Source organism: Vipera ursinii, assembly GCF_947247035.1.
Source record: "Vipera ursinii genome assembly, chromosome: 2".
Lineage (NCBI taxonomy): Eukaryota > Metazoa > Chordata > Lepidosauria > Squamata > Viperidae > Vipera > Vipera ursinii.
Window position 1 is genome coordinate 268979642 of NC_139513.1, and position 12385 is coordinate 268992026.

The window sequence follows — 12385 nt, forward strand, 5'->3', positions numbered from 1 at the left end:
TTTTTTCATTACCTCTGTCATGACCCTGATACATTGTGGAGGAATGTAGAATTTGGCAGATTAGTCTTACAAAAGAAAAAAAAATGTTGGGGATTTCCTACTTAACTGAGGCAAATAAAATGATTCAACAGTTATTCTTGCCTGAGGGATAATTGGCACAACAGAGAATTCAAAGCAATATTAAAGGCACATATCATTCTGCACTGTATTAACAATTAGTTTGGCCAATGCCAACATAAACAAAATCTAGCTAGAGAAAGTATGAACCAACACCAGATATGATGGAGGTTAACCACAGCTTCCATAATGTGAGTTGCAGTTCTCTCAGATAAAACTTTTGTAGAGAAAGCTCCTGGCTTGCCTGTGTACCTTTAACAATGCTTCTCGATGCAGCTGCAGTAAACATTTCAATAGCCTGATCAATATTGCAACCTATATTAACCACATAGCTTGATTCTATGTCTTCTAAACATAAAATTGGTGTGCAGTTCACAGAAACTAGTATAAAAGGAAGAGATTTCAAAGTTTTGTCTCTTATTTGAACTCTGGAGTTTTCAGGTGTTACGTTTAGGAAAGCAGGCTTATTTTACTTACAACAGTTATCAATTGCCTGTTGTTTTCAGAATTAGGAAATCTTACTATCCATGATGCTGTTTGTGCAGCTATATTACTTCCACTGTGCCCTCAACAGTGTTAGAGAACACCACAATAATGCTTATTTAATAGTGAGAGATTAAATGTTAGGGGAAAATAGAAATGGTCATATCCTGCCATATTTCTGCCATAAAATTATTATTTATATCTTGCTCTGAAGGCATCCAAAGTAAAACCCTCAAAAATTAACACCATCTTTGTCATATGCAGACAACCAAAAGATGACAATGCTCCTTCAGCTTGGTCAGTTATAAGGAAACCCTCTGTATTTTAGAAAACAAAATCTTGCCACTGCTGTTCTTGTTGAGCTGCAGATGGATGAATCATCTTTTGGGGTTTTTTTGTCATATTTAATTATTGTAAATCTCAATTTATATCATAGAATGAGGCTTATTTAAAAAGAAAACTCATTAAAATCCCTACATTGGATGCACATTTCTTTAAACATAGGTATGTTTTCTTTCAGTTTTGACCAACATACATAGTTTCTCAAAATAGTCCCTTACAATATAGGTTACTTTTCATAAATACATGCATTTTTGTTTTTATTTCTCCTTGGTACGTTTTGTACTGTATCTAGAAAGTGGAAATTTGCAGGTAGAGTTAGTTCAGGCATGTTTATTTGCAATTTTGACTGGTGATTTTTTTTTCCTCAGAGAAGAACCTGGGCATATAGTACACTTTTCATGCAGTTTTGTATCTGTTTCACCCTAGCATATGTTTTTAATAAGAAGCTGAAATATACACATACAGTATCTCTAAATGTTAGCACATGTATTGACTTGAAACTGTAAAAAATAGATTAAATTGCCATTAAAGCATACATTTAATTTATCTCTATCTCCACTGCCCTTTCCTACCTGGAGACATCAGGACCTGCTTATTTCATAGCATAGCTGATACCAACAACAAAGCTTATAATGAGAGAATAGACAAGTGTGGGAAATTACATGCCACTGCAGTAGGAAGTGCATGATGACTTGCTCATAAGTTTATAACAGTATTTCATTCTTTATATTTATTTATTTATTTATTTTATTTTAATTCCATTTATATCCCGCCCTTCTCCGAAGACTCAGGGCGGCTTACAAGCTTAGCAGTAGCCTTCATTCTATGTATATGCCTGCTTATTAGGGCTTTCACACCCCCCCCCCCCAAGCGGCATTATTACAAAGTCAGCTTAATTGCCCCCAACAATCTGGGTCCTCATTTTACCTACCTCCGAAGGATGGAAGGCTGAGTCAACCTTGAGCCTGGTGGGATGCGAACCTGCACTAATTGCAGGCAGCTGGTATTACTTAAGGAGGCATTAGCCCACTGCTCCACCAAGGCTCTATATGGCAGATTGGAGGAAGTAGGCATTATTTGTCCCATGCTTAAAATGCTTAAAATGTTGGGTATTCCTTCATTAGGTCATCGTGGTGCTAGTGTAAAGTCATAACCTCTCTTGCACACTTACAGAAGGTAGCCTTCTACAAGAGTTACCAATTTTTGTACTTTGTGTCCATGTGTTATTTGCAGTATTTGCCTATTTGCAGTATTCTTTCCTTGAGACAGGTGACATGATACAGAGACCATAGAAAAGAGAAAAACTAATTTAAAAGCTTATGTAAACAGTGCAATGCAAACACAGATAAGCCCCTTCCACATGCAAGGGTTGTACCAATCATCACATGCCCCTAATCTTCACAGTGCCTTTGCAGTTATAATCTTTACATCTTCAAAAACGAATTGACTCTACCACTTCTTCAAAGGAGATACTACAAGATATTTGCCTCATTTCTTCTAAAATTGTGGCATATATGTTTGCCCTTTGCTGATAAGATAAGCTCATCTTATGTCCCCTTGCTCCTATCTCTCTTATCGCTCCTCTTCCTCCTCCTTTCTCTCTCTCTCTCTCCCCGAAGAGCGAAGAAGGCATCTTCAAATTATCTCTTCATCTTTCTTTTTTTTTTATTGAAAAGTTTTACAATACATTTTTTAAAAAGACAAAACCCCTCCCAACCCCCTCCCCTCTCCCCAACCCTCCCCAACACCTCCCTCCCCTCCCCGACTTCCCAGAGCTCAATACAGGGTATAAAAATACAAACAATCATAGTCTACCTTATGCAAACAACAATAAAATATTAAATCTATCGCACTTTAACTCTTATAAAATAACTACAAGCAATTTAAATATCACATCAATACTTATTCAAATGCTAGATGAAACTTTTTAGTCCCATATTTATTCTGGATATAATCAATCCATCTTCTCCACTCCACAATATATCTCCGTTGCGGCTGATCTTTCAAGTACGCTGAGATCTTTGCCATTTCCGCCAGATTGGAGACTTTTAAAGTCCATTCTTCTATAGTCGGCAGTTCTTCCTTCTTCCAATATTGCGCTACTAAAAGACTTGCTGACGTAATTAAGTTCAACATCAGCTTAGTGTCCACAACAGTAGTATCAGTAATAATGCCCAGTAAATACAGTTGCAGACAAAACTTTATCCTTTTCTTGAATATCTTTTGCATGTTCCACCAAATTTTAATCCAAAAAGCTTTAACCTTTTTACAGGTCCACCATACAATGAAAATATGTTGCATCTTCACCGCCACACCTCCAACATTTGGGCTGGCAGTTCGGATACATACTTGCTAATTTTTTAGGATCTAATTGCCACCTATAAAACATTTTATAAAAGTTCTCTCTTAAGTTTTGAGCCTGCGTAAATTTTACATTTCTCACCCAAATCTTTTCCCAAGTATCCATTGTAATGACTTCTTGAAAATTCTGAGCCCACTTTATCATACAGTCTTTAACAAGTTCTGTCTCTGAATCAATTTGAGCAATCTGACCTGGTCTGATGGGTTAGGGTTGGGGTTTTAATACGTCTTAATTATTGTTTTAACCTTGGGCATTTATTTATTTAACTTTTGTATCCTGTTTTTGTATTTATTGCACTGTACACCGCCCTGAGTCCTTCGGGAGAAGGGCGGTATAAAAATATAATAAATAAATAAATAAATTTCTATCAATGCAAGATATATCCTTTTAATATGTGCTTGACCTTGATCTCTAATTTGCTTTACCAAATTTTCATCAATCATTGAAAAACCAATTTTCTGGTCTTCCTTCCACCTGGCCTGTAATTGCCCATACTGAAACCAAGTTTGTACAATCTTTTCTTCTCTTAAAATATTATATGGCTTTAATTGCCATACATTCCTTTCCAAACTTAAAATTTCCTTATATGTAGTCACATCATGTTTAATCTCTTCATCTTTCTTGTTTAAACTCTGGAGCAATTCTTGCCACAACTGTGGCAAGAAAAGTCATAAAATGGGGCAAAACTCACCTAACAAATGCCTCACTTAACAAAATATTGGGTGATTTTGGTCATAAATCGAGGATTACTTGTATAAAATTTCTGTCTCACAGTGCTAACTTTTATAAACAAGCCCCACTAAATTCAGTGAAAGCTGACTCCTAGAAAGTATTATGGGATTAGGTTTATTCATTATATACCTTTCCCTATGATGTCAGCCATGGGGATATGCTTCCATCATTTGTCCTGATATCAATAACCCTGAAATAGAGTGGAGGAGGCAGGGGGAGAGAGAGATCAGCTGGCTCAAAGCAGCTTCATGACCCTCCATGATTGACTAAGGATATGCCTTTTGGAAAAGCACCTTTGGGATGATCATGGTGAACAGTATCATGATCTGGTTATCAGTAATTTGAGTAGCCCAGAGAGTCCACAAAAAACATGAACAATATTAAATTAAAATTAAATTAAACTAGTGCTCATAACCTGTAGCTTCCTGTCTGCTTCCTTGCTTTTTATGCCTTATTAACTTCTGTGATGGCAAACATCCCTCTGATTGAATTGCTACTGCTTAATTAGACTGATACATTCAAATTAAGATTTTAAATGCCATTTAAATATACGGTGTTGAAATCTAATATCATGGTTCATCAATGTTTGGAATTTTCTTTAATAGAACATAAGGATTTGGCCTCTGGGGTTTATTTTTTTAAAATTTTATTTCCGGTATGAAATCTCCCCCAGCAGCTTTAATGAAACCAACCATGTCAAACATAAGCATTTAAATGCATCCCTATTCATCCCAGTAAGTAGATATAGTCATGGGAGGAGAAAATGTACTTTTGTGGAACAGAATGGCTTCCTATGGTAGTTTATTGGAATGCTAAAGAATGAAGCTGAATGCAGAAAAATGTGATGGGCATCTTTGAAGCTCAGGAAGGAACGCTTGGAAGACAAAGCATGACTCACACCCATGCCTATGTCTTTAATGCTTCTGTGGTTTTGAGGCACTGGTTCAAATCAGGTCAGTAACTGACAGAGGGCTGTTCCCTTTCTTGACAGGTCATTTGCCTGTGCAAAGAAGGCGGATTACTGGGCACAATATTAAGTGGTTTAATTTTAACTGAATAAAAAGCTTGTGCACTGAAGAGCCACTTGTTGGCTGATTGCAAAGCACCACACAAATTGTACAATCTTGTTAATATTTCACAATGGTCATGCTGCCTGGAGGATGCTGGTAATTGAGGTCCACTTATCTGAATGCTCTCAAGCTGGAGAAGATAATAGAACTATATAGAGTATATCGCCAGGGTAGAAATCAGGATACTGTGTGTTCTATTTCCACCTTACGCATGAAAGCTGCCTAGATGATTCTCACCCAACCTACATCATGGTGTGTATAGGGAAAATAGGAGGAAGAAGTACAGAACATAGAATAATAGAGTTGGAAGGGACCTTGGAGGTCTTTTAGCACAACTCCCTGCTTGAGCAGGAGACTCTATACTATTTCAGACAAATGGTTGTCCGGTCTCTTTTTGAAAGCCTCCAGTGATAGAGCACTCACAACCTCTGAAGGCAAGCTGTTCCATTGGTTGATTGTTCTCACTGTTAGGAAATTTCTCCTTATTATATTTGCTGCCTTGAGTTATTTATAAAAAAAAATAAAAATAAAAGGTGGGATATAATAAATAAATAAAGCTTAACTACTTATATTACAATAAACTAATATTTAATTATGTTTTCATACTCTACTCATTTGGAAAGATAATTATTTGCTTATGCCTTTTATTTTCAAAGCAAAAGAAAATTTTGAGTGCATTTAGGAAGAGTGCAACTCTTATTTATTTATTTATTAAATTTATATGCTGCCCCTCTCACTGTCAAACAATTTATGAGGTAAGTGAAAGGGTCATACATTTTTCACTGTACAAACATTTATCATAAAAGCTGCAGCTTTTATTGTGTCTGGGCTATCATGGAGAATGGGGTGACAAAGAGCCCTGTAAGCTTAAAAAGCCAACAACAGAAGGATCTTCTCTGCCACGAAACAATCAATGACGTAAAAATAATAGCAACGGAAGCCTCCTTTTGCAAGGGAAGAAAAGATTTGGTTAACTGTAGGACAAGTTTTGGCCCAGCATTATTTTCCATGCCTCAAAAGAATGGTCCAGGATTAGCTTGACAGATTGCTCAACAGAAACCTGCTCTAAACCTACTAGATGATTTCTGAACACCCTTGTTCCTTGATAGCTGTGGAATGTGCTATTTTGTTAGGCTTTGGAAGTTCATTAGATAAACATGGAGTAACTGCCAAGTTTCAATTCAAATTGTAGCTCTATCTTTAACCAGCAGATAATGTTTAAAAGTACTTTAAAGACACAGAGTATGAAAACATGAATGGATATTTTATTTATATGAAAAAAATGCTTTCAGTGTTCCCAGCTGTGCAACATCAGTTTATGTAAACAGAGTAAATAGGATGCAGCCAATCGATATCAAACCTAATTTATAATTTAAACTTTTAGAGCCATTCACTCATCAATGATTCTAAAGATAGTTCAGTGGTAAGGTGCATATTTTTCCTGGTAGAAGTCTTAGGCTCGATGTCTGGAATTCCCAGATACATCTGAGTAAATATTCTTGCCTTGAACATTGACAGGTGTAGCCAGTCAGGAATATACTATGAAATGTATGAATGTCCTGACTCAATATAAGGTAGTAACTTTCTATGGTCCTTAAGTCATCCTAGCCATTCCACTTAATGTAATGACAAGTGTTGTCCTCAATTAAAATTGAATCCCTTGAACTACTACTTATAGCCCACAAATGGCATTGTCATTTCTTTAGCATGACCAGAATGTATGTGGTTGGTAATGTACAATGATTTTTCATCACCCCTGAAATTGTTTGCACCATCAATTTAAAAATAAAATAGCTCTTCTGATATTGGTATGCCAGTGAAGATGTATATTATCTATTGGGATTTTGATACTTATACCGCCAGCTTGATCGAAACTTAAGAGCATTCTGTATTACTGAATCTCAACTGGAATGATTAAATGGTTAAATGAAGTGTCCAGCTGCTCCTCATAAACTTATAGGAATGTTTTTGCAGTGTTAAGAGAATAAAACCTATGTTAACAAGACATAAATTTTAAGAAACAGACAAACAGCACCCTCAGACATTATACAAAAGGTCCATGATAGTACCCTACATGGAGGATGTCTATTGCCCTTTGTATTTAAAGCTGATTAAATCCTGCACACAAAGAAGGAAACTAGGGATGTGTATGGCAGAGCAATTCCATCTGCTTTGTCCTTCATGTGCTTATGGTTCTGAATGAATTTCCAAATCATGTGGTGAGCTCCATGGATAGAGGAATCTATTATAGACCATCATCCTTTACATGTAGAGGGCAAAAGGACAAAGATACTGGGATCATTACAATCTGAAGCACCATTTATAATATTATCATATATATATATATATATATATATATATAATCTGAAGCACCATTTATAATATTATCATATATATATATATATATATATATATATATATATATATATATATATATATATATATATATATATATATATATATATATATATATATATATATATATTCCTGATTGATAATTTTTATGTCTTTAGTGTTATGTGGCTGTTGCCTTTTTATTATTATTTAATGTATTGTTTTAGCATGTTAATGTTTTGATTGGCTTTTAATAATTGTAAACTACCTAGAATTGAAGATTAGTTTGTCTGGGGCTGGCAAAACATCTGGTATTGCCATGTATGATTTCTCAAAGTGGGGATTCAGTAAACCAGAGGCTGGGGAGTTTTGGGAGTTGAAGTCCACACATTTCAAACCTGCCAAGATTGGAAACCACTGCTATTATTAAAATCTCATAATTTAAAAGGAATGGAGAAGATGGATCGATTATATTCAGAATAAATATGGGACTAAAAAGTTTCATTTAGCATATGAATAAGTACTAGTATTATATGATGTATTATTAGTTATCTATTATTATTTAGATATTCAGTTATCTTTAAGGGGAGTTGAAGTGTGATAGAATTTAATGTGTTTTTTTAGTTAGCTAGCATATTTTAGCTTAAGTTTGTAAAGGTTAATACCCTGTATTCAGCTCTGGGAAGTCGGGGGGGGGGAGGGCGAGGGAGGGTAAGTGGGAGGGGAGGGGGAGGGAGGGAGACTATGTTTTTAAAATGTATTTTAAAACTTTTCAATAAAAAAGGCCTCTCTTTTGTAATGAGCTGCTTCCCTTCACCTATGGGGTCATCCTAGGGCAGTGATGACGAACCTTTTAGAGACCGAGTGCCCAAACTGCAACCCAAAACCCACTTATTTATCGCAAAGTGCCAGGGCTGCATCAGCACTGTGGTGACCTCAGGGGGGGCGTGGCCCACTGGGTGGGTGTGGCTGCAGTGGTCACAGCAGACTGGTGAGCGTGACTGGGGTCAGGGTGGCAGGGACCTGTCCCTTGCCATCTCCGGGGCATCCCCGGGGGGCCAACATCGCTTGCTCGTTCATTTCCTGTCCTGTCGCTTCCAAATGCCACGTGCTCACTACTCTGGCAAACTCTGCTGGGCAACGGTGCGCATGCCCACAGAAAGGGCTCTGAGTGCTGCCTCTGGCACGCATGCCATAGGTTCGCCACCACTGTCCTAGGGAGTAGTTCTGAAAATGACCCAAAAGTTTCTGTAATGATAGTAGAAATGACTGAAGGATAAGGGGAAGAGACGCTGACTGTTTCCTATCTGGTCTACCGGGAAGGGCTGACTGATTCCTAAAGGATACCTGTATCTTCCATCAGAAAGGACCACTCCTAATTTTATTTTTAGAAAGCAAGTCTGCTATTGAGATTCCAGAAGCACAGATTCCCTTTTAAATCTCACTTAAAATGGGGAAGGCAGCTTAAATCAAACGTCTGAAGAGTAAGAGCCATTCCACAGTGGAAACAGTTCCCTGCCTGGGATGGGCTCCCCTTCACTAGACGGCCATCTGTTTGGCACATTATAAACTGTATTTTGGCACAGCGCAGGGCTTTGAACTTGTGGCCTAAGCAGCCTCTTACAACTCTATGATATTAGTGAAGAATTCCAGGTGCTCAACAGCTGTGAGAATGCTATTTTTTAATATTAAAAAATCTTTCATTTCTTACCTAGGTTAGGGTTATCATGACCTCAAAGCAAAGAAAGGTCTTTTGGCACTCTCAAAGATTAACACATTCATTATTGCATACATTTTCATGGCTCTGAATCTATTGCATCAGATGCATGAAATGTTATCCCAAGTTGGCAAGTGATGAGTACACAAGGGTGGAGAGAAAGAAATGTAAGCAGTCAGATCAAAGGAAAATGTAATGTAATAAATACAGATTGTGACAATTATCTTAAAGTTTAAATATTGATATTAACCAAAGCAGATAAGACAGAAATGAAAATAGCTTCTAATGTTTCAAGGACTTAGCTCACCCTTACAGTTATGACTATTTCTCTTCTGGTTGTAATATTTCTAACACAGAAGGGATATTTACAAGTCCATTTCAGTGGATTATTTTACAATCTTTAAAAGTCTCTACCCTCCTAGCACAATGATCAAAGTGTGATGAAATTATACATATATATATATATATATATATATATATATATATATATATATATATATATATATATATGCTGTCACTGTTGTGACTACTGCCTGTCAATGGCCTTCGGTTAGGCTGAAACAGGAAATAAAGATTTGTCCCATGGAAATTAAGATTTGTCCCATACTGTATACATATACATATACATATACATATACATATACATATACATATACATATACTTGCAACCACAATAGTTTGCAGAATTTTTGCTCTAAGTTTGCTGTAAAAATCCTGGTCAAACAAAGTAATATAGCATATATTCCAAGAAAGCATTTTAAATATATGGCAAATACTGCATTATAATTTTTGCATGGAAGGAATACAACAGGGGAGATTGAGATTTAAGCCTACTCTCAGCCATGAGGCACACTTGAGTACTTTGGGCCTGTGGTCCTTGATAACCCCAGCCTACCTTAAATAGTTACTGTTGGGGGGGGGAATGGGAGGGGATACTATATGTATTGCTTTGAGATCCTGGAGAATAGTCAAGATATACATCTTAACAAATAAAATAATAATTGAAATAAGATCATAAGGAGAGTTAGGGTTTCATTTAGCAATCACTTCATGTAATGACCAAGTTGCAAGTGCCAATTGTAGTCTCTAAATGAAGACTACCCATAGTTGACTGTCATTCTAATACAGGGTGGAGGGGACATAATATCATCCCTTTGTGATACATAGATGGGATCGGTGAGTTTTAGGGCAATTTAAAGCAATTACACTTAGTTCTTTTACTTCTTCCTTGCTGGACCAGTAAAGCAATTCACTAGTAACATTTTTCTAAATGCAAAAGTTCAAGGAAGGATTTTAGAGGATTTGTATGTAGTTTCTTCCTCTAGGCTTTCACTTCTCAGTGAGAATAGCAACTTGTAATGAACAGTGCAGAAATATCTTGGAAATGCCATTTGTCTGTAATAAGGAAGTAAGAGCGGGCCAAGAGAGAAATTTGGCACATTCTTTTCATATTCAACTGCCACATAATTTATCTGTTGACTTTGCCTCATGCAATATCCTTGCAATGGTGTCAAATGGACCACCTATCATGTGAGTGCATCACAAGACAGCAGGTTAAAGTTAAGTGCTATCCATAATTCACTTTATTCACTCCTTCATGTTCACTCTCTCGTAATTTATGAAACTTCGAAAAAACGTGTTCTCTTACTGATCTCACTTAGAGGTCAATGAAGGATAGCTGTGTATGAAAGTAACCTTGTTCACAATAGTTCTAAAATAGGCATAAGAGCATAACATTACACTTACACGTTGAGACAAGCACATATTTCTTAATCTACAGTTTATCCCCATAAAAGAAAGAAAGTGAATAGAGTGGGCTTGTTCACACAACAGATCTTAGATGTCAGTCAGGGGCCTCAACTGTTGTGTATATATTTTAGAAAAGTCAAGATGAAGCCTTTATTCATACAATCATGCCTGCCAGCTTGATTTTTTTTGGACATTTGTTAGGATGCCTCAAAAGTCAACTCTAAAGAGTAAGGATTTGATGTATCAGCAAATGACATGGAAATTCCTTTTTTTATTTAAAAAGGTCAAATGAGCATAATAGGATTAGAACATTCAGAGTAATATGTGGAATAATCATATTTCCTTTTCCCTCTTATTCTCTGTAGTGGGATGTTAAAAGTAAGATGGAAACTTTGCTTTTCATTAGGTTTACTTCAAATACCATCACTCATCACTGGCTATGTTATATGTTCACGAATGCAAATTGAATAAAAGGCAGGAGGATAATACATTCTACAATGTGTGTGTGTGTGGGGGAAAGGCAGAGGGAGGGAAAAAAATTATGCTAATTGTAGTCCAAACCCCTGCTTGAGCAGGAGACCCTGCCCCCTCAGCTGAGCATTCCTTCTCGTCTACCACAAAGATACACTAAAGGGTCAGCAGAAAATGCTAAGAAGTGGCTCTGAAAAACCTTTACCTTCCTCAAGGTGCATTATTCTTAGCTATATTCTGTACCTCAACCATATGGGCTGTTTGAAAAACTATGCATGATTTCATGACAGTGAGAACAATTAATCTGTAGAATGGTTTGCCTTCAAAACTTATGGATGGTCCATCACTAGAAATTTTTAAAAAGAGGTTCAACAATCAGTTGACTGGGATGGTAGGGTTTCCTCTTGGGCATGAGGTTGGACAAAAAGACTCCATGATGCCTTACAACTTTGTTATTCTGTATTTGGCAGGCCCATCTTTTTCCAATATCTTCCCAGGTATTGATGTTAGGCTGACTGATCTGTACTTTCCTGGGTCTGTTTCCCCCCACTTTTTGAAGATGGGAGCCACATCAGCTCTTTTCCAGTCCTCAGGTGGTTCCCCTGTGCTCCAGGATTTTTGAAAAATATGATATAATGGTTCTGAGATGACATCTGCCAACTCCTTTAGACAGTGGTGGGATTCAAATATGTGAACAACCGGTTCTCTGTGTGGATGCCGCTTCCGGAAGTCCATTCTGGGTCTGGGCAACAAAAAATTAGCTACCGGTTCTGCTGAAGTGGTGCGAACTGGCTGAATCCCACCACTGCCTTTAGAATTCTGGGATGTAATCCCTCAGGTCACGGTGATTTATATTCATCAAGATCAGACAAGTGTTCTGTAAGATCATACAGGTGTTCTGTTAGATCAGACAGCCATTCTGTTAGATCAGACAGTTGTTCTGTTAGATCAGACAGGTATTCTGTTAGATCAGGCAGATGTTCTGTTAGATCAGGCAGGTGTTCTGTT